Source organism: Neofelis nebulosa, chromosome 12 (assembly GCF_028018385.1).
Source record: "Neofelis nebulosa isolate mNeoNeb1 chromosome 12, mNeoNeb1.pri, whole genome shotgun sequence".
Lineage (NCBI taxonomy): Eukaryota > Metazoa > Chordata > Mammalia > Carnivora > Felidae > Neofelis > Neofelis nebulosa.
In genome coordinates, this window is record NC_080793.1 from 60,425,215 (window position 1) to 60,450,244 (window position 25,030).

General features: G+C 34.8%; 1 protein-coding gene and 1 non-coding gene across 35 annotated transcripts in view; both read left to right on the forward strand.

Moving 5' to 3' along the window:
• The window catches only part of PTPRD (protein tyrosine phosphatase receptor type D), a 2,222,827-nt gene that overhangs the window by 1,534,799 nt on the left and 662,998 nt on the right, over window positions 1-25,030 (forward strand). For all 34 annotated transcript variants that reach the window (XM_058695363.1, XM_058695354.1, XM_058695368.1 and 31 more), the window contains one exon: window positions 12,851-12,890. The gene's annotated coding sequence lies outside the window, so the exon portion shown is untranslated. The remainder of the gene's footprint in view (window positions 1-12,850; window positions 12,891-25,030) is intronic.
• On the forward strand, window positions 18,417-18,526 carry LOC131492261 (U6 spliceosomal RNA). Its single transcript, XR_009251966.1, has one exon. It is a non-coding gene; the product is annotated as a U6 spliceosomal RNA (small nuclear RNA).

Sequence of the window (25,030 nt, forward strand, 5' to 3'; positions counted from 1 at the left end):
TCAGGTAAAACTAATTGCATTTCCCCAGAGTAAGCAATGTGTAATCAATCCTATTGTTTGATTTCAATGGCTTATTGCCGGGTGGGAGAATTGTTATAGCAGAGGCAATTTAGAAAATCAGGTACAATTGACTCCAGTCAATTTTCATACAGCAGTCCCAACAGGAGAAAGTCATGGTGTTTTTTGCCAGAGATAGTGCAGTCATTAAATGAGACCCACCTGGGTAACTAATTCCCAGAGAAAACAGACGTGTGTGTGTGTGTGTGTGTGTGTGTGTGTGTGTCGTACACATGTGCTTGCACACATGCCCATATGTGTTTACACATGAGTGCCTTCAGAATTGTTGCCAATCATAGAAGGAAACAACAATCTTATAAGTGGTTATCTCTAGTATTTTCTGCAAAATAATCACAATCAGAACCATTCCTTTACAGATTCTCATGGAGCTAGCCTTGAATGTGACATTTGGACCTCCTGTGGGTGTATGTTCTTTTGAAAAAGTTGAAAGGATGCGTTTCTCTGAGAGGTATGGGGAAGCTCAGGAAAACTCCCAGAGCTGACTGGCAGAAATCTGGGTTCTAATTTGAACCTGACTATTCCCTTTCCTTAAGTCTTGGGAAAGTAAGCTAATTTTTAAGCCTCTATTTCCTCATCTGTATGTGGAGTTTGGATCAGCTGTCTTCCATGACTTTTCCAGCAATGACATTCAATGTTCCCAACTCTGTCACATCCTTGGCAAAGGAAAGGCTTTATCTGAAAACACCAAGTTGATTACTGCACAATTGTATGGCATGTCTACAGACTATACCCCATGAGCCCAAAGAGGAATAAAGATCAAGGAAGAACAGAAGGAAAGAGTACAGCTGCCTATCCTAGCATACAAGTGCATCTCCATTAGGAACAGATAAGTACATGCACAAGCACTACAGATGGTGGGTGATTAGCACCGTTTTCTCTTCTCAGTGAACGATAATGCAGCCTACATTTCATTAATGTGAAGTGCATCTACTGGTCTGAGAAGTCCCTTACAGAAAGGTTTCCCTTGTGCACTTGACAGAGAGGGAAAAGGAAGGCAGGCTGGAAGATAAGATGTTGACATTTGTTATGAACCAGCTAGGTTTACAGACATTATCTCAATACCCTCACAGCAACACTGAGAAGTAATTAATGCACATGTCATTTGCAGGAAACTGAATTTGGAAAGGTTAAGCAACTTAGCAAGTTAAACAAAAACAACAAAACCTGGTAAGGAGCTCCTATGCAAACCTTGGCCTGACACCCAAGCTCTTCCCAATAGCACATTATATATGCAGAAAATGCCACCTCCTTTCAGTCACATCTATTTTTTTTCTAATACCCATTTCCCACCCCTTTTTGTGCATATCTTTTCAGAACATCACCCAGAGGTAGAGAACATTGTCTAGTCCCTGGGGGCATTCAGTATGACTCCATTTCTCTCCCTCATAAACATCTTTACTTCATGACTCCCCATTTTGTCCATATCAGCTTATTAAACACAAGGCCTCACTGTGTTTGGAGAATACTCTGTTTTATTGTTGGGAAAGAAATATCTTTAATAGTTTCAAGTCAGGCTGGTGTTGATGCTGGTAGCTGTGTCAGCACAGAGACAGCAACGGCCGCATCATGAAAAGCAATTGCATTTTTGAGAAGCAGCAGCTTTTTGTAATCTTCATTTCAAAAAGATCACTTTCAGAATGTGGCATTGGGTGGAAATGGATGCAGTCATCATTTTCGGGGGTTTTGCTGGGCTGTGGCAGCTGGGAACTCTTTTCTCATCTCCTACAACCCACAGACCCTCACACAAAACAGGAGGTAAAAATGCCATTGTCCTTAAAATAAAACTTGACTGTGCAGCTACATATTGTAAGGAAATTTTTATGGAGAAAAAAAAGTTTTTTGTAAAGGAAACATGATCACAGGATTTCAAGTAAAAACTAATCTGATGTGGAAAATAGGTGTTTATCCTTAATAAATAAAAGGGAATGGAAATCTTTACATAAGACAAACAAGCACTGTCCCCTTTAGTGGAATGACCCATTTTCACCTTTCCCATCCCATCATCCTGGTCTTGCTCAAATGCCAGCTACCCCAGGAGCTTTCTCACATCACTTCTGTGAGACATTTTTTCCCACTTCTAATATGTTTTTCATCTGAGTACTTCTTTGGTGGGCATTTCCTTCCTATTTGTACTCTGGTTATTTGTGCACAAATTTTGTCTCCTCTACTCAGTCTGTAAACTCCTTCAGAAGGAATTCACACTTTCATTGATTTATATATTCATTAAGCAAATGTGGTTTGACAGTCAATTCACTGCCAGGAACCAACTAGGCATTAAGAATACAAATATTGATAAGGTATGTAATAACCACAACCTTTCCTCAGGATCTCACATTCAAGTATGAGAGACATATAAACATGTATGGAAATTGTAATTGAGAATATGCAGGATGCCTGTTGGATCCATTGTATAACCTTCTAAATATTTTAGTACCTTACTGAATGAATGAATGGATGCAGGTTCCACTCTTAAATAATAGTAAAGGCTGTAAAGAGAAACAAGAGATAAAAACTGGTAGACAAATAAAAAGCAATGACATATGGGTTCTTAGGAGCACTGTGGTCTTAGTAGTCCAAATTAAGTATTCCTGTGAGCCTAAGCCCCAAATCTTTCTTTATCAACTGTTTCCTCTGGCATGAAAAATTTTAAGCATTAACAACAATCTTAGGGAAGCAGCCAGGTGGTGTACAAAAACACAGCTTTGGAGTCAAAAGAAATAGCAGATACAAAAAAGATAATATTAGGCAGTCTGTGATGAATGGCAATTCAGGATGCAGGTACTAAATACTATAGGAAACAATAAACCTGACATTATGCAGGAGAAACTTTATGGGATAGGCATACTTACCAGAAAATGAGAAAAGGTCAAATGCATATGGAGAAAAGGCCAGTCATGGGCCATGTTTTCCAAAGGCAGAAAGATGGGCCATGGAATGAACATCTGTCATTTCTTAGTTTCATGGTTGAAGATTCCTGCCTGGTAATATTGCGGCCTGGTAATATTTTGATGTTAAATATTAAAATGCCATCTAAATTGTTTCATACATTTCTTATAACATCTTTTCCTGTTGGCAGTTTCTTCCTCCTCAATACTGTTTGATTCCTTAGCATGATCCCATGCAGTCTTTGTTTTCTTCCTATTTCCATAACTGATCAATTTATCTTTGTAAAATATCCTCCCCCAACTTCCAAATGTTATTATTCTCCAGAGTTCAGTTCTTGGCTTTTCATTTGAACTATCAATATATCTATATATCTATATATTTATATCTATATCTATATCCGTATCTGTATTGATACCTATCTATCTCTATATCTATCTAGGTAGGTATTAACCATGTTAATAAAGTTGAATGTTGAATTCAAGGGGAGCAGTATGATTTCAGGTGATATATTATATATCTCTATCTCTATCGATAGGTAGATAGATAGATAGATAGATAGGGACATATCACCTGAAATCGTACTCCTACCCCGCCTTGAGTTCAACATTCATTCTATTAAGATGGTTAATCTAATTTTTATCATTAATTAGACCATTTCCTTCTTGAATTCCACCTCCATTTTACCAGAGGCTTAAGTACATTTATTCCTTGGTACACACTCTTTTATCAGCCTTAGTCAGACACCTGTTCTTCATATTCTTCATTTCATCCAGAGACTAATCATCATCAGAACTCCACTGCCACTGGATATTCCAGGGCTCAAAAACTTCTCTCCACAAAACAGGTTCTCCCATCAAATTCCTTACTTCTACTGATTATATTGTCATTCTTCTTGTCTCCCCAGTTTACAATATCAAGCATATTTGATTTCCCCCTCTTTCCATCTTCATGTCTACTCACTGGACTTGATTACTCTGAAAGTCTTCTTGTAATGTCTCTGGCATTGAGAACAATCTAAAAAAAACTATTTTTTTTCAGCAAAAGTAATCAGACACAAAAATTTATTGTCACGCCATCTCTCCCACATTGCCACCTGCTTCATTCAGCTCTGTCCCCTCCTCCTCCCTTTGTGTAGGTTATCATTCCCTGTATGTCTAATCTCTAGCCTCCCCTAACCAGTCAGCACTTTGTGGCCTGATTACTTTGCTTAAAATTACATATTTAATAAACCCAGCCTCCTTATAATTACTTAGCAACTTGATGCTGTCCAACAGAAATATAAATCAAGTCACAAATGTGAGCTATGTGTGTCATTTAAATTTTCTAGTAGCCACATTATAAAATGTAAAAAACAGACAGGTGAAATTAATTTTAATAATGACATTGAAATCATACATGTCAATTTAGACTGACCACAGTTGAAGTGCTCAAAAACTCTATGTGGCCAGTGACTACCATGCTGGACAATGGAGCCCTGCTGTATACCTTGTACCTCTTGTTTACATTTTTTTGCTTATGCTCTCAGCCTTATATTCCTCCTTTTTTCAACAGAATGAGATCCTGATAATATCTCAAGGCTCTCCTAGCTTAAGTTCTAACTCTCCTGGGTAGATTTCCCCAACCACCACAAGACTATGATCTCATCTCATGAGATGTAATACCAGGCAGCTGGCATGTCCTATGTCTGTCTTCTGTAATTAATGCATGAGAACTGCTTCATGGCCCGATTGTCAGTATCCCAAGGGCTGATAATTCTCTCTGTCCCTCATATCACTTAGCAGAGTGCTTTTCATAGAGAAGGCACAGTAAATATTTGTTGATGGAAAGATGATAGTAAAATGTTACAGTAATTTTATTATACAAATAAGTTTTATTAATCACCACTCTCATATTATTTACCAAGTGGCTATAATACCACACTATACTTTCAGTGATTTCATTATAGGTTAACCTTATAGGTTTCAGTAAAGATTTATTTTCCAAACTGTAACACTTATTCTGTTTTAGGATAGATGAAATATCAGAAATAGGGTAACACACAGTAAATGGAAAGTCAAGTAAAACTAGTATAATATTAACTCTGTGATTTATTTGTATATGGAGTGATGAGAATATTGATAGCTGAAAAATAGTGAGCATAATAGTATTATGGAAGACATAATTTAGTGAGTTCCAACAAATATTGTCTGATTATCTTATCAGTATGGAGGAATTCTCAGAAACAAATTTAGAAAATTTAATAAAAGAATGTGTTGGAAAAAGTGATTTGATAAGGGATCTCCAACATCAGTTTGTATAGGGAGGTTTTGTACAATTACTCCATAGAAAAGTTTAAAGGCTGTGGCAAATGCGTTATCAGGGAATAATAGATACAATGGTAGGTTATATGTTTAAATATACAAGGAGCACTTGGTGAGGTTTCACACAAAGAATTACTCACTAAAGTAATAAATCCTGGTGTAGAGGGTAAAGAAGTTGAATGTGGCTAATATTTTCTTTATTGTGAGGGGTGTGCTTATATTACTAATATTTCATATAAGATAGAAATTGCCAGTAGGCCAAATGGTGGTTAGTTTGAAGGACATGACTCATTAACATATTATAAAAATCTAAGATAAGTTTGACAAAGCAGATCTTACATAAAAGTGTAAAATAAGTGAAATCTGTACATAGAAGGAACTCAAACTCTACCATAGCCAAATACCCTATTCTCCCATCAACCCTATTCACTCCCAGTTATTACCCACACCATCTCCATTTTATGTGATAGAACTTTTCAGAAGTATTCTGATTTTATTGAGAGCACTTGAAGCTTAAAGATTTCAAGATATAAATATATGGTATAATGGCATTAGGGAAGCTAATGTGGTTGAAAGCCCCACATCAACTCTTAAAATTATACTATAATCTTCCTGCAAATAAAACTGATGCTAAAGTCCAAAACTTATAATATTTATAAAAATAGTTTAGAAAAAATTGCTTCCTAATCTCCATTAATAGTTTTGGAACTCCTAGATGACTAAAAACAAAATCACAATATTTGTACAGTGTATATGCATCTGTAAGGATTTGTTTTCCATATAACAGCTATTGTCAAATGGGTAAAACCTAAGTTGCAAATTTATGAGTTGTATATATATTTATTCTTCTCATAACTAAGGTTATTGTTTACTTAAATGTAGACAAAAAGTCTGGGGACTTTTAAGCTTAGGTTTGGGGAGGTCAGGGAAAAAGCAAATTATATCCTGGTCGACAGTTACATTTGGGGAATCCATCTGAAATAGTGGAGGTGTGGGTAGTAAATGTGCTGGACAAGATTCATGATGTATGCTAGAAGCTATGGAGCAAAGCCAAAATACAACCTGAAATAGTGATGGGAAGAACAATCACAGCAGGTGCCAAAGCTAAGGATAGAGTGTGGATTATCCAGTCAAGAGTACAAGCCATAAAAGGGAAAACAGAAGTGGATACTCAAGCAGATGAGTCTCAAATCAGCAAAAGAAGTAGTTCAGGAGTTAAGTCCTGGAAAGAGACAGTCCTTCAAAGAATGTCACTTGAAGCCTTTGTTTGTTTGTTTGTTTGTTTTGATTTTGCAGATAGGACTAAAATATATGAGTAGTAAGAGAGTCTGACTTAAAGAAAAGGGGTGTGGAGCATGGGATAAGTAGAAAATGGAAAGCTATAAGATTTCTGTTAATTATAGCTATTATTAAAATAAAGCAGTTTGAATTCCAGAAATCTATTCTTAAATAAATCTATTGAGTCTTGTAAATGCTTCTTCAGCACTAAAATCATTGCAGAAAACTGGCACATTGCCTTAAGAAAAGAAATACAAACAAACAAACAAAAATCAAGAGTAATAATTAACTTTGGGTTTAAAAGGTGAAAAACCATCATTACTACAGGCAGCAACAAAATGTAGAGAAAATAAAACTGAACAGAGTCTGAGTAGGAAACCACTCAGTAGCTGGTTTGTAGTATATTTAGGCCAAAACAAAACAAAACAAAAAAACAAAAACAAAAAGACACAGTTTCCTAAACTAATTGAATTAATAATCAACTTGACCTTTATTTCTTCCTCCTCCTCCTCTTCTTCCTCCACCTTCTCCTTGTCATCTTCCTTCATCATCGTCATCATCATCATCATCATCACCTCTTACTTTACAATGGTCAACACCTTCTAATGACTACAAAGCCTTATACAATCTATGACCGGACTACAACCTCTTCTCCAATCCCTGTAATACCAGACTTTTCCTGGCTCATTATGCTATAACCACACTGGACATGTTTGTGTTCTTCAAATGCTAAACTCTGTTTCTGTGTCAAAGACTTTGCACACATATGTCATTTCTAGAGGTCTTCACTTCCTTATTTTTCCATGGCTGTTCCTTCTATTATTCAGGTCTCACCTCAATTATCACCTTTCAATAAGATTTTCTAACTACTCTATTCAGCATTTCCCAACACTGCCTATACAGTATTTTGCTTAATTTCTTCATGGCATTTAGCTATATTTGAAATCATTAATTCATCTTGTCTGTCTGTTCATCTATCTATCTACAGTAGTTGTTCATTACCTATGTTACCTATTAACATATAATCTGTATCAGAGCAGAAACTTTGGCTTTTTCTTCTTCCAACTGTAATGCCTAATGTCTAGAACTTGTGGTAGATATTCAAAAATGCATCACATAAATCAATGATTTAGTTAAGTATTAAGTGTTGAAATCCCTTTTATTTTTGAAACTCAGGACAGCTGTGAGAAAGAAGTATCATTTCCTTTATTATTTATATTTTATTGAAAAAGAGATTGACTACCTTATGAAATTAGTTGACTTGCCAGAATCATGTGGCGAGCAAATATGTCTACAAAGCTATTTTTGCCCACTACAATATCTTCCTTACCTACATGCAAATTATTGGGAAGTTTACATAAGATAATGAACAGAATTTAGAGCACTACATTAATGTAAGACATACATTTTATTTCAGTTCTCATAAATATGGCACACTTATTTGCTAATCACTAATAAACATCTGCTGGCTTACAATCTTTGGAGCTACATGAATTCCTAATTTTCTTATTTTTATTATGGAATAAGAATGCTTCAGTCAGAGTCTAGGGAGGTTTACATAGGAATACACATTTGTATTGAATTCCCTTGAGATTATATTTGAGATTAGCTGCTGACCTCAAAGAAGTCACTTTCTTTGCAATGATGTCAACACCAACCTCAATGAAGTCACAGTCTATGTAATGACATCAAAACTAAGACAAAGCATTAAGTGCCCTGGGTGAGTACAAGGAAACCTTACACAAAGATGAAACTGCAGGTTGGCTTTTGACTTAACCCTCCCTACACCAGTAAGTCCTCCCTCTTGGGTGGACTTGAATATGTCAAGAAAAATTTAGCTTTAGTTCACAAGTTTCAAGAGAAAGTAAAACATAACTGGCATAATAGCAAATAAAAATATATTGATGTAAACAATCTAAATTTTTTTTGCAAGGGAGTAAACAGCAATAAAATAAATTCAACATTGATTCAAATTTGAATGAAAATGGGGTAATAAAAAATGAAGCATAAAACTGAACTTACTTAAATTCATTCATATACTTATAATCACTTTTGTATCTCAGTAAACTGAAGAAAGCTGTTTCTCTTGGCTTTAGGATGAATCTTAGTATATATTAACCTGGAAACATTAAAGTCATCATCAGTCTTCTTAATAAACTCTTTATGTTTATAGTTAATACTTTAATATATGAGTTAATTTAAGTGATTATGCCAAAGACGTGTGCTCCAATATATAACAATGAATTATAATAAGCATTTCAGAAACTAAAAAACTACAAATAAAAGACAGGAAAATTTTTTCAACTCACCTGGTAACCAAATTAATTAAAACAATTAATGATGCAGTTTTATTTATCAAATTGGCAAAAACATAAAAACACTGAAGTATGACAATATTTACTATTAGCTTCAGTGTGAGGAAGGAGGTACTCTTATATCTTGCTGGTAGGAGTGTTATATATTAAACCTTTTTGGAGTGAATTTGGCAATAGGTATTATAAAATGTATAATTTGATATGCAGGCTTGACTGAATCCAGGATTCTTCCTAAGGAAATAATCATGTTTCATGCAAATATATGGCCTTGAGGATGTTTATCACAGGGTTGCTTATATGAGAAAAAAGAACTGACAACAGCCTTTTTGATGGGTCTATCAAATTATGTTTCATACATGAAATTAAAATTTAAAATAACTATGCAGTGCCTAAAAATGTTGCAGAAAAACAACTCATATTATTTAAAAATATTCATGGAAAAATAAATAAAAAACAGAAGCAACATGGTGCCATTTCTGAACTTATAAAATATATATTTGTACATAGAAAACAGAATGGTTATATACCAAAAAAGTCAATAGCAGTTGTCTCTTGGTGATAGAATTATGAATGAATTTTTTCTCTTTTTTCATCAAAGTTTTTTACAAATTCTCAACAGAGAATATTAAGTTATTTTTGTAAATAGGAAAATGTGTATTAGTTTTATGAAAATAAAAACTAAGTAGTTATAAAATTATGATTAAAGATTTAATCTTGCGCAAAGGTGAGAATGAAAAATGGGTAATATCGCGGGAAATAGAGAAAAGAAGAAAAAAATCAAACTATAAAATTAGAAACGTAGCTAAGTATAAAGAGAGGGATGGGAGAGATGAAAGACCATATTTCAGAAATATGTTTCAGTTCAAGGACTATAAGAAGGTACTAGACTTTTCATTTTTACTGTGTATGCCAAAAATTCACACTCAGCAAATTGTACATGATTTTTTTAAAATGTGTGTTTCTTTCATTTATTCTCTTTCATCAATATCTGAAGAGTTGGTATTATTTCTTTCTAGGTGTTATTAATGACTTGGAAAATTCTAAATGAAATTAAACATAGTACACAAATTAAATCCACTGAATATTTCTTATGTGTAATATCAGGTGCCACCATTAACCATAATCTTTCATAATTATTATTGTACTGGTGTTCTTTCTGCAGTCTGTAGTACTTTGTACAATAGAAGGCATTTCTGTGCACTTTATCACATTTATTCTCACCAAAACTCTTGAAAGTATTGTATTATTTTCAGTTTACAGATGAAGAAACAAAAATCTAGCAAGTTTACATGACTCCCCAACATCCCAGCAATGCTCAAAACAAATGGAAAACTAACAAAACCAAGTCTACCATGAATCATTCTTAAACTGAGTATTACTTTGGGGAACACCATTCCATACCAGCCATGAAATTCCTATGTTTTATTTTCTTTTTATAATAATAAACTGTAATTCCAAAATTATTCACTCTATTCCTACAATTGATCTCTGAGTATGTATGAGCTGCTTATTATAGAGCATCACAGTACAGAATTTCCAGCTACTTTCAGCCAAATTATATCACAGTTTCTTTTCCCATATTCCAAGCACATGTTGCAAAGACTGAGTGTTCAAGATCTGCAGATTATTTTGACTTCTTTTTAAGAAATTTAGCAAAGCACCATTCTTCACTTCCAATTTGATTTAGAAAGTATATATGTAAGAAAGTATATATCAATATTATTTAAAATATGTACTTTAGGTGAGATGATTAAAAATATCTATTAAATAAGCAATTAGACATCCAAGAGCCTTTGAAGTTAATTTCAAGATTAAACTGGAGGCAGATTATTTTACTACTATGATATTTTATTTTTGTTTTCTAACTATATTGAGGACTTTTAAAGATGAAATCAGAAAGTAGACTCTAATGAGCATAAGAAATAATGAAAATTAGCCTCTGACTCATTGAACTCCTTTTTACCCTTGTTCTGGTTATTTGGAGGAGGGAAGAAGGATGTATACATCAAATAGATAGGCCATTTAGCACCCTGACTCTGGATTCCTTTATCTATTCCCATTCAATGTCACTTGCCTCCATTCAATGGTAGCCATCTGCTCTCATCTATAGGCTAGCAATCCTCAAAATTATTTATATAGCTCAAACTTTCCCTCTGAGTTCTAGAAAACTTTACCCAACTTAAAATTTTCATTTGGTTGTCTCAAAGACATTTCATGAGTAATATGTCTAAAATGGAACTCTTCTATTCTCTTCAAATTTATTTCCAATCTTCACTCTCTCAGGAAATGGCAGCACCAAACATCTAGTTGCTAAAGCCACAAACCTGGCCATCATCCTTTGTTCTTTACTTTGTCCTACCTTTACACAAACGACTTTTCTTTCTACTATCTCAATCATCAGTCAATCCAGCATCCTTTACCTCCAATTCCAATATGGTAGTCCAAATTTCCTTAAAGAATTTCATTTCCATTTCCAATCATCCTTTCCCCAACCTGCTCCTAACACAGCAGTCATATAATTTTTTAAAACAAAAAATGCAACAATAACAACTTCCATTAATTGTTCCAAAGGATTAACTATGCATTTCATGTCCTATATGTTAAATATATTTTTACAGACATCCATTTATTTCTTTAGAGCTTTATTAAGTTATGGTTGACACATAATATACTGTACATATTAAAACATACAATTTAATGTTTTGACATATGTATGTACTTATAAAGCTATCACAACAATCAAGATAACAAATATATCTGTCAACTCCAAAAGTTTATTTATGACCCTTGTAATGCCTCCCTCCTCCCTTCCCTGCCCACATCTGTAGATAACTGATCTTCTTATATCACTCAAGCTCAGTTGGCAGTTTTCTAGAAACTTACAGAAATATATTAATACTTCCACTTACCTAAACTACTCATATAGAGTCCAAATTATTGGGGCACCTATGTGGCTCAGTCTGTTGAGGGTCAGACTTCGGCTCAGAACATGATCTCACAGCTTGTGGGTTTGAGCCCCGCATTGGGCTCTGTGATGACAGCTTGGAGCCTGGAGCCTGCTTCGGATTCTGTGTCTCCCCCTCTCTCTGCCCCTACCCATTCACATTCTGTCTCTGTCTCTGTCTCTCTCAAAAATAAATAAACCTTAAAAAAATTAGAGTCCAAATTATTGTTTCCAATTTCACTCTTCCAAAATGAAAAACAAACAAAAATAAGACAGGAACAAAAACAAAGAAACAGGTTTACAGGTTGAATGAAAATTATTGGGAAACGTCAGCATGACTATCCAGTTTGGAGAACAGCTTATGAAATTTCTTAAACACTAATCACACTTTAGTAGACTTGTATTTTTTTTCAACCCCAATTTAAATATGTATATACTACTACTAAATGTCCACATTTTAATCAAAATTTTAATTAGCCCTTTCCTCAGCCCAGTTGTAAAGTATAGATTTGTCTCTTTCTTTTTTTCACATGATAATCTCATACTTTGGAAGAGTCTGTTTTCTAAAGATCTTGTGATGTTAGTTAAAGCACCTGAATGGGCTTTGTGTATGTTTACCAAAGAACCAAGTCTTAACAAAAGTCTACAGTGCAAGGAATATTTCATTTTGTAAGAATTTTTTATAGACTTTTTCAAAAGACATCTGTGTGTTTTTAATTTAATAATATTTGATGCTTATGAGTGTTATTCATTAAAATTGTGATTACAAAGTATATTGAACTAATATTCTAAGGTTATCATTCATTTTTACAGAGTAATCATAGCATGTTTCCCTTCTTCTTTCTTTAAAAGGGATATTTTCCATTGCTCTCTACAACAATGAATATGAAAGCAAACGCCAAAACACAACTAATTTCAGTTTTTTTTGGAATTTGACATTTTTCACTACCTATATTATTAATATAAACATGTATCACCTAAGTGAGCAGTATTTTAATAGCATCATTTTCACAACATTTTAATTGTTGTCACATTTCTTCTTTGTGTAGGAAGACAGACATCTGGTAAACAGCCGTGGGATCTAAACAAGTAAGATTTAAAGCATGTTGTTGTTGTTGTTGTTTCCTTGACTTTCAATTTTTTTGTTTGTTTTATTACTTAATAGTATTTCTTTATTACTGTGGGATGTAGCTTTTTAGAAATGTGTTGACAATTTTATTAAGGAGTGTGAGGAATAAAAGTAAATTTTTAACAATTTCAGATTATTTAGAAACTTAAAAACCTACATGAATTCTGTATATAGTATGGAGACATAAAGAAATTACAGATGAATTAAAATTTCAAGTCCAAAGTATAGGCATGTTTTTGTTAAGAGTGAATATGAGTCCATACAGTGAATTCTTACAAGGTATTTTTTTACAAAATATATATTGCTATACTTGTCTTAATCTTACCTCTTGTTTGGCAGTAGACTAGGTCAATGAGTGATTGATTTGGTTTTTCTTAAATTTTTTTTTTTTTTCAACGTTTTTTTATTTATTTTTGGGACAGAGAGAGACAAAGCATGAACGGGGGAAGGGCAGAGACAGAGGGAGACACAGAATCAGAAACAGGCTCCAGGCTCCGAGCCATCAGCCCAGAGCCTGACGCGGGGCTCGAACTCACGGACCGGACCGCGAGATCGTGACCTGGCTGAAGTCGGACGCTTAACCGACTGCGCCACCCAGGCGCCCCTGATTTGGTTTTTCAAACCACCATACGTAGAACCATGACTCAGTACCAGAGAGTTTGGAGAATGTGAGATCCACCACCAACATTGGAAGGACATGTGTTGGGATGTTGAGGGGAGAAGATTCAGTTAATAATAGAGTAGGAAGGAGAAGAGGTGAAATGATGCTCAAAAAGAAAGCAAGTGAGTAAGGGGAGAATTGCACATAATAAGAAGGAAGAAAGCAGATTGCCATAAGAATAAAGAGTAAACAAACAGGTTACATACATTGCATGTTTCATTTGTCTGTATTTGGAAGAATGGAAATAGGGGTAGAACAAATTAAGAATAGAGAGTAGATATTGGAAAGTCAGGAGATGGAAAAACAGGATGTTGTTCATTGGTTGTACTAGAAAGGGGAACAGAAAAGAGTAAATGGTAAAAGATAAGGGAAGAAAGTTTCAATTTTTATTTTTTTCTACTTATTTGACAACTTAGGTCCTTGAAACTGGAACTTAAATGGTTTAAAAAACATAAGCAATGAACATTTTTAACTATTTTATTGAAAAGAAAATTCTAGACATTGTATAATTATGTGATGTTTCTCAGAATCTTGCTTTATTCTCAGTTTAAGCCATGCTTAAATGAAGAAAATATTTCTTGATTTATTCCAAGTTTTCTTATGAGTATTCTACACTTCCTGTACTCTTGAAATCACTTCACTTCTAAAAAAAGGAAAATCATAAATTTGAAGAGGTGAAGTAGGTTATTAAAATGCAATTCTAATTTACAGAAAATATATGTTAAACAATTCAAATTTACCATCAGAACAGTTCAAATTACTCCCGCATTCAGGGACACAAAACCCTAGATTCACCCTGTGGTTATCCTGTAATTACTATTTGCAGGCACCAGAAAGGTTAACACTGATGCTGATCTCAATTGTAATGCACAGATTTACCAAAGAACCTTGTAGAATTGACATTTTATTTTGTCCTAAAGCATAAATCATAAAGACTCTGCAAGCTAATGTCCCTTTCATTGGCATAATGATATAAATAAGTAAAAATTCATTTTTAGCAGCACTTGGAAGGTGTGCCTTTAGGTTTATGGTTGTTGTTGTTGTTCATTATTTTTTTTTAGTGGACGTTAGGTGTTAATCATTGATCCTCACAATATAAGGTCTCTTCCTAACAGTTGAAGTATCTTGAGGAAAAGATTTTGGTTATCTATGATCCATTATGTATAAAACTATCACTAACAGTCCGCCATCCACTATTTTTCATAACTATAGAGCAGAGTTCAATGGTGGTACAGTAGAAAGTGCCCATTGCTTTTTATTCCAAAATACTGGGTGAAACCCCAACACCACCATTAAGATCCACTTAATCAACCTGGGCCTCAGTGTTTTCATGTTCAAACAAGGGTAATACTACCTACTCACAGGATTTCTATGATATTTAAATAGGTTATCAATTTGAAAGTATTTGGAATTTTGTCAACATTAATGGATGGCACAACTGGTGAAACATGGGTACGAACTCCCCAGAGTTTCTTGTCCAAAAGCCCATGGGTCACATAAATGACTTTGTAAGGTTGTTGCAGGTGTTTGTACTTGTAATTCAACTTTATCATTACAAAAGTTATTTGGGGGGTAAATCAGCCTATCATTTAAAAAGCTTTAGTCATCATCTTCATGGCTCTACAGCTGGAGCACAGCCTTTCAGTCTCATAAAAATCTCCACCTGCTGTTTGGTGCCTTACATTCCTCCTATGGAATGAAACTAAGACCTCTCCCCTATTTTAGTAGCAATAGCCTAGGTGGTTTTACATACATTTCCTCAGATAATCATCAAATCAGCATGTAAAGAATATCTAATGACCTTCATTTGCAGATGATTCTCAGAAAGGCTGTGTAATGTGACTGAGGTCATCTACATAGAAAAGGAAAGGAGCTGCAGTTGGGATCTAGAACTCTTTACACAGCTCCTTTACATTGTGAAACATCTGCTGCCTTTCCTAGTACAATATATAGTATTTTCAATACAAATGTTTGTGGAAGTATTATCGCAATAATTGTATCCACATTAGTGTAGAGAAAACGTTTACTGGAAAAAAGAGAGAGAGCAAAAGTGATTACTAGTTCCCAAGGAGTGGGGGGAGCAGGTAACGACTTGAAGGGTAGGTAGTCTCAGGAACTCAGCGTGTTGTGCCTTGAACAAGTTCTATGGGAAGGCATTAGTGAGCATTGAAAAAAAAAAAGTCTTCAATTCTTTCCTACTTGGTTGACAGAAAATTTCTCAAGTCCTCCTGCATGTGCCTTTAAAATCTAATTCATCAGTATTCTTAAGATAGTTTAGCAGAGAGAAGTCCCAAGTCCTATATTTCTTTCTACTTATTGGCATTCCTCTCCTCCTTAACAAAAACCCAAAGAGCCTCTTTTCTGTGTGTCTCTGCTTTCCTGCTGATGGTACTAAATCTGTGGTTCATTTGAGTTGGTCTAAGTATACTTGCTAAAGTCAGGGAAGAAGATAGTTATTATATACAAATGCACATTGAACAGTCCCTTTGAGACACCAGCTCTTGAACCTCTTTAGGAAAAAAAAAAAAGCTGTTAGAAAAAAATGAGGCTCTTACATGATTGGTTAATACTTTAATTTAAAAAAATACTTATTTCTAACTAACCTCACTAAAATAAACCTGCTTTATCTTTTTTTAAAGACAAATTGTCTTCAAAATCAAGAACAAAGTCAGAAAATAATTATTTTTATTCCTTCAACACACACATGCACTCACATGCACAGACATTCTAATATATACACTTACATGGAGATATAAAATGCAGGCACACAGAAAATATACAAGATTGTTCCTTCCTTTCAATGAAATATTCAATATTATGTATTTTTTAGAATATTTGAAAAAGTGATTTTGGAGAAAAGTTGAAATGATTGAGCCTTAAATGCACTCTGCCATTTTTAAACTTTTAATAATCCAAGCCTATGTAAACACTGTGTTGTAAGTAATCATCATCGTGCTTCATAAACAAGAGACTGACCGTGTTTAGAAATACGCTTTCATTGTGCTGATATCACAATACAGATTTCTCTTTCCTCAGATTGTCTCCAGTGTAAACACACTGCTTGACAAAGATGACAGGAAAGCTAAGTTGATTGCTAGGCAGCTGTATTGTTATTACCATAGATAAACACACTTATTTCTTCTTTGGAGTATTCCTGGTAAGGAATTTCTGGATGAGTATAATGTTTTCTTTTGGGTTGATTATGATCTTATTTATTTTAGGTAATCACATAGGTATCCTTTATCCTTTTATAAGACTGGATTCAGTGCATACAAAAATTCAGAGGGAAAAGGTGAGCTATTAAATGATGTTTTGGGGGGCATGATTAGAAACAGGGATGTTATTATTGGAGTCTTATACAAGAGGAGGAATCAGAATTATACAACATAAGCACATTCCCATCTACATTGTGCGACCCAAGTGTTATCTTGGGATTATGGGGGAGTTTTATTTACAATATCAACTTGCTTATGAAACTAAAATAAATGCTTCCAGGAAGAAATGAGGTAATAGTAATGGACCAAACACTTATTTATTTTGCATGGCTACTTTTTCATTTCCAAAGAGAGCTATTGTTCCCCTGTGCATCTTATACAGAGCTTACAATTTACTTGCTAGAAAAATGTTCATTATCTGCAGCAAAACTACTGATTACAAGAATCAGCAGGCATCACTAGGGCAAAAGTACAGCAGCAGAGTTCAAGGGTGAGAAAGCACTCAGGGTGCGTGCGAAATCTCAGTGAAGCCTGTTAAACTGTAAGATGCACCTGACAAGGATCATGTTACCTAAGAGCCATGGCTTACACATTGTTTCAGATAACTGAAGTGCTTTGAGTGTCTTTTTGTGACAGGAAGGACGTATTGAATAAGTGAGATCCCAGTAATGGTGCTAATGCTGACAATGGCACCATCACCACCACTATGAAAAAAACACAGTGGACACCTCCTATGCCTGACATAGCCAAGGAATTCCCTGAATTGTGATGTCACTTTGAGTGTCTGGCTCAGGGCAGAATTGGTCCTGTCTATAGTACCCAAATATGCAACCATACTAATACTTGGATAATCTCTTAGAGCTACATATTTACATCTGGGAAAAAAAAATTCAGTATCCAAATTAACTGGTCTCCAATACCGTCTACAATGCAGCAGGGAAAGGGAGAAAAGGAAGCTCATTGCTTGTGCCCTTTGGGGCAGTAAAAAACTCATTATTCACTTGACATGGACTGTTACCAAACATAGAAGTGAGTAAAGATCCTTCCGTATTTGAAGACTATTATTAGTTCTGCTTTCTGAACGATCACTTCTTTGCCATCATCAATGATCAATGATAGGACGTAGCAATGATGGTGCAGCACTATGGGGTACTCCCACGGCACATTCATTTTCCCCATCACCTTGAGAGTAGTTTCCAAGATTAATTCTAGTGTCAGTGCCCCCTTATATTAATTATTGCTGCAGAAGCTCGTTATAATATATCAGGGTTTAGCCACTCTTTTGTTACTTTGATGTGAAGTCCCTAAAGCCTCAGAAATTGCAAACATGAAAGCAAACAAACAAAAGAACTAGCAACAGTTTTCAAATATCATTGAATATGGCTTTTTAAAATTAATATCTGTATTAACTGCATCCTTCTCTTTAATTCTCTTTCTTTCTGCCCCTGATAGTATGATTTGTTTTGTTGATCTAGTTCATTCAAGAAATTCAGACACTTAAAAACTTTGCTGAAAATGTCATCTAAGACAGTGAGCAACTCTCTGATATAGATTTGATATAGAGTTTGGCTATGTAGGCTAGTGGCTACTGAATGTGAAAACAAAGCATAGTATATATGCAATAGCACATATACTAAAATTGGAACCATACAGAGAAGGTTAGTAAGGCCCCTGAGCAAAAGGCAAGTCACAGATTTTCTAATTAGCATTGCTGAGTTTTGTGAACTTTTTGCAAGTTTTACGGGATGTTATGGGATGAAATGGCAAGGATATACACCCTCACATGGTAGATAATGGTGATTCCTTCTTGCTGATGTCAGAATGCAAAAATACGTGCATATGGAGTCAGATTTTAATTGATGGAGCTGAATAAAATTTCTAATTCTATTGGGTAAATCTGCTTTGTTCTCTTATGTACTTAAAGTAGAACAGTCATTTAGCATTGTAAACAGTTTTCCTGTATCTCCGTATGAAAGGAACATATCTTACCTGTTTGGTTTTTTTTTTAGCTATGTATATTAGAAATCACCTACTATAACTTCCTTGAACATATGGATTTATCTCTCTTGTCTTTTCAAATAGAGTGAATAATTCTTGGCTCATGGTACTTAGTCACTGCTTACTAACCAAGTATGTGTTTGGCAAGTGTATCATTTTCCTATGCTGTGTAACAAATTACAGCAAACTCAGTGGCTTAGTAAAAACATATATTTATTCTTTCACGGTTTCTGTGAGTAGGGACAGATACTGCTTATTCTTTGCAAGGATGTAGTCAATACAAAAGACAGGGCTACTTCTCATCTGGAGGCTCTAGTACTGACAGATCCACTTTCCAGTTCACCCAGGTTGTTGGCAGAATTTACTTCCTTGTGACCGTTAGAGCAAGGGCTCCAACTCCTTGCTGCCTGTTGGCTGGAGTTTCCTCTCGGCTCCCAGAGGCCGACTGAAGCTCCATGCCTCATGTATCTCTCCACAGAACACCTCACAGCATGGCACCTTGCTTCTTTAAAACCTGTAAGGGAGGAGGGGAACACTGGTCTGATAGCAAAATGGAATATTATACAATGTATCATAATTAGGAAGTGGGCTCCTATCACCTTTGCCAAATTATGTTGGTTGGAAGCATATCATAGGTCCTGTCCATACTAAAAGGAAGGAACCCTGAGGACGGCTTTAAAGTCTGTCTGACAGAGCAGCTATCATCATAAGAACTAGTATCAGCCTTGAAAACCCAACTTTGAATCAGAATTTAAAATACTGTTATGGGGCGGGGGGGGGGGGGGGTGGGGGGGAGGTTAGTTTGGTCTTCCTGAAGAAAATGTAAAATAGTTGTTAAATAGTTGTAGGGGATATAGAGTTGTCACTACACAAGATTTATAAAAGCACCATACCCACGGCATTCCCCATTGTAAGAGGTTAGATCTTTAGGGACTAAGAATGTATTCTTAGCTACTTTGACAATGAATAACATGTGAACTTCTTTCCTTGGTAAGTACATTCTGAGTTTTAGGACTCTAAATAACACAGTTTGTGCTTAATGTACACCTCACTTGTCTACTATTGTTTGGCCTGTAACAACCACAGAGGTGATTATATACTATGTAATTATATGCTGTAGTTAATAGGCATTTCACCATCTATTTATCCATAGGTCTGTTTTCTCACATAAGCACTTAATTCTATAATGTGTAAATCAAAAGCTCCAGGCTTACTAGTCTTCCAGGATGTGACAACAATGGATGAATTATAAGCTATTCCCCCAAAGAATAGTGAATTGGGATACGTGGGGCTATGTAACACTGGAGCAACCACATCTGGTGCTCCCTGAAAAATTCCACACCTTCCTGTCTTCCTGTAGTTCAAAAACAGACACTATTTCTGAGTGCCCCTGCAGACCATAATTGCCACTTTCTACTTAGGAAAAGCAATTTCTAAGGTAACCAGGATAGACACTCCAGAGCAGTTTATAACTAGTGCAAACTAAATTATGAGCATACTACATAGGAAACCTATTGCAAAGGAGATTTTTTTTTTCCATAGCAAAATAATCAATATATATGATTGAAATTTACAAGTATTTGTATTTTTTCCATTAACTCTTGTTGGGGGACACTTTTATATCTGCCATGTAATAAACATGTAAACTTTTCAGCCCACCACTAACCCTTCCCACATGTAACAGTAATCATATGACGATTTACTGCATGTGTATCAGTCAGAACCCTGTCAGAAAACTGGTGGCATAATTAAAAATGGTTGAAGAGAGTTTAATAAGGTGACTATTTAAGACAGATTGAACAGTATTAAAGGTTGGTGAAGCATCCTGCGCTAACTACAGCTGGAAGCTACACCTCCATGCCTAGGCTTGATGGAACATAGAGTTATCAGAACACAGAAAGTTCTGTTCAAGAAGAAACTGACCTTAAGTAAAGAAAGGCAACAAGTGTCCTGGCAGGTAAAAAACAAGAGAGATAAATACCATAATTCTTCATTTCTTTTATCTTCTAATATTCTGCTGATGCTTCGCATTGCCTGAACCATCAAGAAACCACAAGGAAAGAGAACCTGGTTGATAATAGTGCGTAAATGTTGAGCTCATGAAACACAGAGCAAGGGTGTATGTATGTGTGGGAAGGGGAGGTTGAAAACTGGGAGGGGAGAGATAAGCAGGGATTATCCTATAGTGTATCAATGTGTATCAGGGCTCAAAGATAGTTGTGGATAATTTTGTCTCATTTTTATTAAAATTCCAACTTTTATCCATGGTCTGAATTCTTTCAGTTTCTTCCTTTTACAACTGGGGAGTATTGGTCAAAGATATATTAAATCTGTTATTTTTTAACATACCTTAGCAAGTGCATCAATCATGTATTTCATTAATATTCTGAGCTCTTTTCAGAAATCATGGGACATCTAACAGAGTTGTTGAAATCTTCAATGTTCTTTTAACCGTTCATAACTAGAGATTCTTCAAGGCAGTTTCTATCAGTTTCCATATTCATACAGGCTGCCGAACTTTAAGATACTTCTATAATTCTACATATTCTTTAGAGGAAATCCCAAGGACTATAAGGAACAAAAAATTACCCAAATAATCCAAGACTTCTCCATATAGGCTCCAAGTCAACATAAAATCTTCAAAACTCCTTGAAAGAAAACTGGCCAAAATCTAGAGAGAATTTCTGAAGGTTACCATGAATTATACGTTGTTACCTAGTGTTTTTGCAATCTTCCCTTGTACTTTTTTTGCAAGGAAATAAAAAAAAGCTTTATGCCTTTATTTGAGATACCATTTTAAAAAGCTTTTTGAGAGAGAATATGTCAAAATTGGCACATAAATCACAGAATGAAATCCTCCAGTTCTATCAACGGAGAGACTAATACCTAAATTATATCAACTCTAATCCAAATCATCATTCAACATCTTTTTGTCATTTCTAAGCACTCATACACATTTGGATAAATCATTTCCCTTTTTTTTTCTTCATGCCTACTGACTTCTCTTCATGAAATCTTTCTCTCTTCCCCTTGTGAATTACAAGACACAACTACAATTTATGGATTACTTAGTCATTAAAGTTAGCTATACAAACCAATGTTTCAATTCTATTGAGTTTTAAGTTCAACCTTTCTATGACTTTAGGCAAATCAGTTTTTATTAATTTCCAATTTTATCATTTCTTAAGTAAATAGTAATCTTTTGTTGTGTTATTTTTTAAGATTCTATTTAAACTGCAGTTAGTTAACATGCAGTGTAATTGTAGTTTTAGGTATACAATGTAGTGATTCAATACTTCATAAAACACCTAGTACTCATCACGACAAGTGTCCTTAATCCCCATCACCTATTTTTCCCATCTACACACCCACCTCCCCTCTGGTAACCATGAGTTTGTTCTCTAGAGTTAAAAGTCTGTTTCTTAGTTTGTCTCTCTCTTTCTTTTTCTTTTTTTGTTTGTTTTGCTCCTTAAATTCTACATATGAGTGAAATCCAATGGTATTTGACTTTCTCTGAATGACTTATTCCACTTAGCATAATACTCTTTAGCTCCACCCATGTCCTTGCAAATGGCAAGATTTCATTCTTTTTTATGGCTGAGTAATATTCCATTATATATATATATATATATATATATATATATATATGTATATGTATATTTATGTATCTATATCTGTCTATACCTATATCTATCTATATCTATATCTATCTACATCTATATCTATATCTGCACACATATATACCACTTCTTCTTTATCCATTCATCAATCTATAGGCAATTGGGCTGTTACCATAATTTGGCTATTGTAGACGATGGTACTATAAACATCAGGGTGCAAATACACCTTCGAATTAGCATTTTTTTATTCTTTTGGTAAATAGTACTACAGTTGCTGGATCATAACATAGTTCTATTTTTCATTTTTTTGGGAAACATCCATACTGTTTTCCAGAGTTGCTGTATCAGTTTCCATTCCCACCAATAGTGCAAAGGGTTCCCCTTTCTCCACATACTAACACCTGTTGTTTCTTTTGTTGTTGATCATTCTGACAGGTGAGGTGATATCTCATTGTGGTTTGATTTGCATTTCCCTGATGATGAATGATGTTGACCATCTTTTCATGTATCTGTTGGCCATATGTATGTCTTCTTTAGAGAAATGTCTATTCATGTCTTCTGCCCATTTTTAATTAGATTAATTGTTTTTAGGTATTGAGTTGTATAAGTTCTTTATATGTTTTGCATACTAACCCTTAATCAGATATGTCATTTGCAAATATCTTCTCCCATGCAGTAGGTTGCCTATTAGTATTGTTGATTGTTTCTCTTACTGTTCAGAAGCTTTTAATTTGATGAAGTCCCAATAGTTTATTTTTGCTTGGTTTCCCTTGCCTCAGGAAACATATCTAGAAAGAAGTTGCTACAGCCAATGTCAAAGAATTTACTGCCTGTATTCTCTTCTAGGATTTTGATAGTTTCAGGTTTCACATTTAGGTATTTGATCCATTTTTAATTTATTTTTGTGTATGGTGTAAGAAAGTGGTCCAGTTTCATTCTTTTCATGTAGCTATCCAGTTTCCCCAACACCATTTGTTGAAGAGAAATTCTTTTTTCCATTGGATATCCTTTCCTGCCTTGTCAAAGATTAATTGACCATATAGTTGTGGTATTATTTCTGGATTTTCTATTATGTTCTATTGTACTATGTATCTATTGTTGTGCCAGTACCATACTGTTTTGACTACTATAGCTTTGTAATATAACTTAAAGTCCAGAATTGTGATGCCTCCAGCTTTGCTTTTCTTTTTCAAAATTACTTTGGCTTTTGAGGATCTTTTGTGGTTCCGTACAATTTTTAGGATTATTTGTTCTAGCTATGTGAAAAATGTTGTTAGTATTTTGATTGGGATTCTGTTACTTGTAGATTGCTTTGGGCAGTATAGACATTTTAACAATACTTGTTCTTTTAATCCATGAGCATGGAATGTCTTTCCATGTCTTTGTGTCATCTTTCATCAGTGTTTTACAGTTTTCAGAGTACAGATCTTTGCCCTCTTTGCTTAAGTTTATTCCTAGGTGCAATTATAAATGGGATTGATTCCTTAATTTCTCTTTCTGCTGCTTCATTAGTGATATATAGAAATGCAACCGATTTATGTATGTTGATTTTGTATTCTGCAACTTTACTGAATTTATTTTTTAGTTCTGGTAGTTTTTTTGATGGCATCTTTCAGGTTTTCTACATATAGTATGTCATCTGCAAATAGTGGAAGTTTTATTTACTTTTACCAATTTAGATGCCTTTTCTTTTTTTGTATTCTGATTGCTGTGGTTAGAAATTCCAGTACTATGTTTAATTAAAATGATGAGAGTGGAAATCCTTGTCTTGTTCCTAACCATACAGGAAAAGCTCTCAGCTTTTCGCAATTGAGGATGACATTAGCTGTTGGTTTTTCAAATATGGCCTTTATTATGTTGAGGTATGTTTCCTCTAAACCAACTTTGTTGAAGGTTTTTTTTTTTTTTAATCGTGAATGGATGCTTTACTCTGTCCAATGCATTTTCTGCATCTATTGAAATGATCATATGGTTCTTATCCTTTAATTTATTAATGTGATATATTATGTTGATTGAGTTACAAATATTAAACCACACTTGTAGCCTAGGAACAAATCCCACTTCATCCTGGTGAATGATTTTTTCAACGTTTTTTTTTTTTTTTTTTTTTTTTAATTTATTTTTGGGACAGAGATAGACAGAGCATGAACGGGGGAGGGGCAGAGAGAGAGGGAGACACAGAATCGGAAACAGGCTCCAGGCTCCGAGCCATCAGCCCAGAGCCTGACGCGGGGCTCGAACTCACGGACCGCGAGATCGTGACCTGGCTGAAGTCGGAAGCTTAACCGACTGCGCCACCCAGGCGCCCCCTGGTGAATGATTTTTTAATATGTTATTGGATTCAATTTGCTAGGATTTTATTGAGAATTTTTGCATCTATGCTCATCGGGGATTCTGGCCTATATATCTCTTTTCTAGTGGTGTATTTATATTGTTCTGGTATCAGGGTAATTTTGGCCTCATAGAATGAATTTGGAAATTTTCTTTCCTCTTTGATTTTTTGAAATTGTTTGAGAAGAATAGGTATTATCTCTTCTTTAAATGTTTGGTAGAATTCACTGTGAAGCCATCTGGCCCTAGACTTTCCTTTCTTGGGAGTTTTTTGA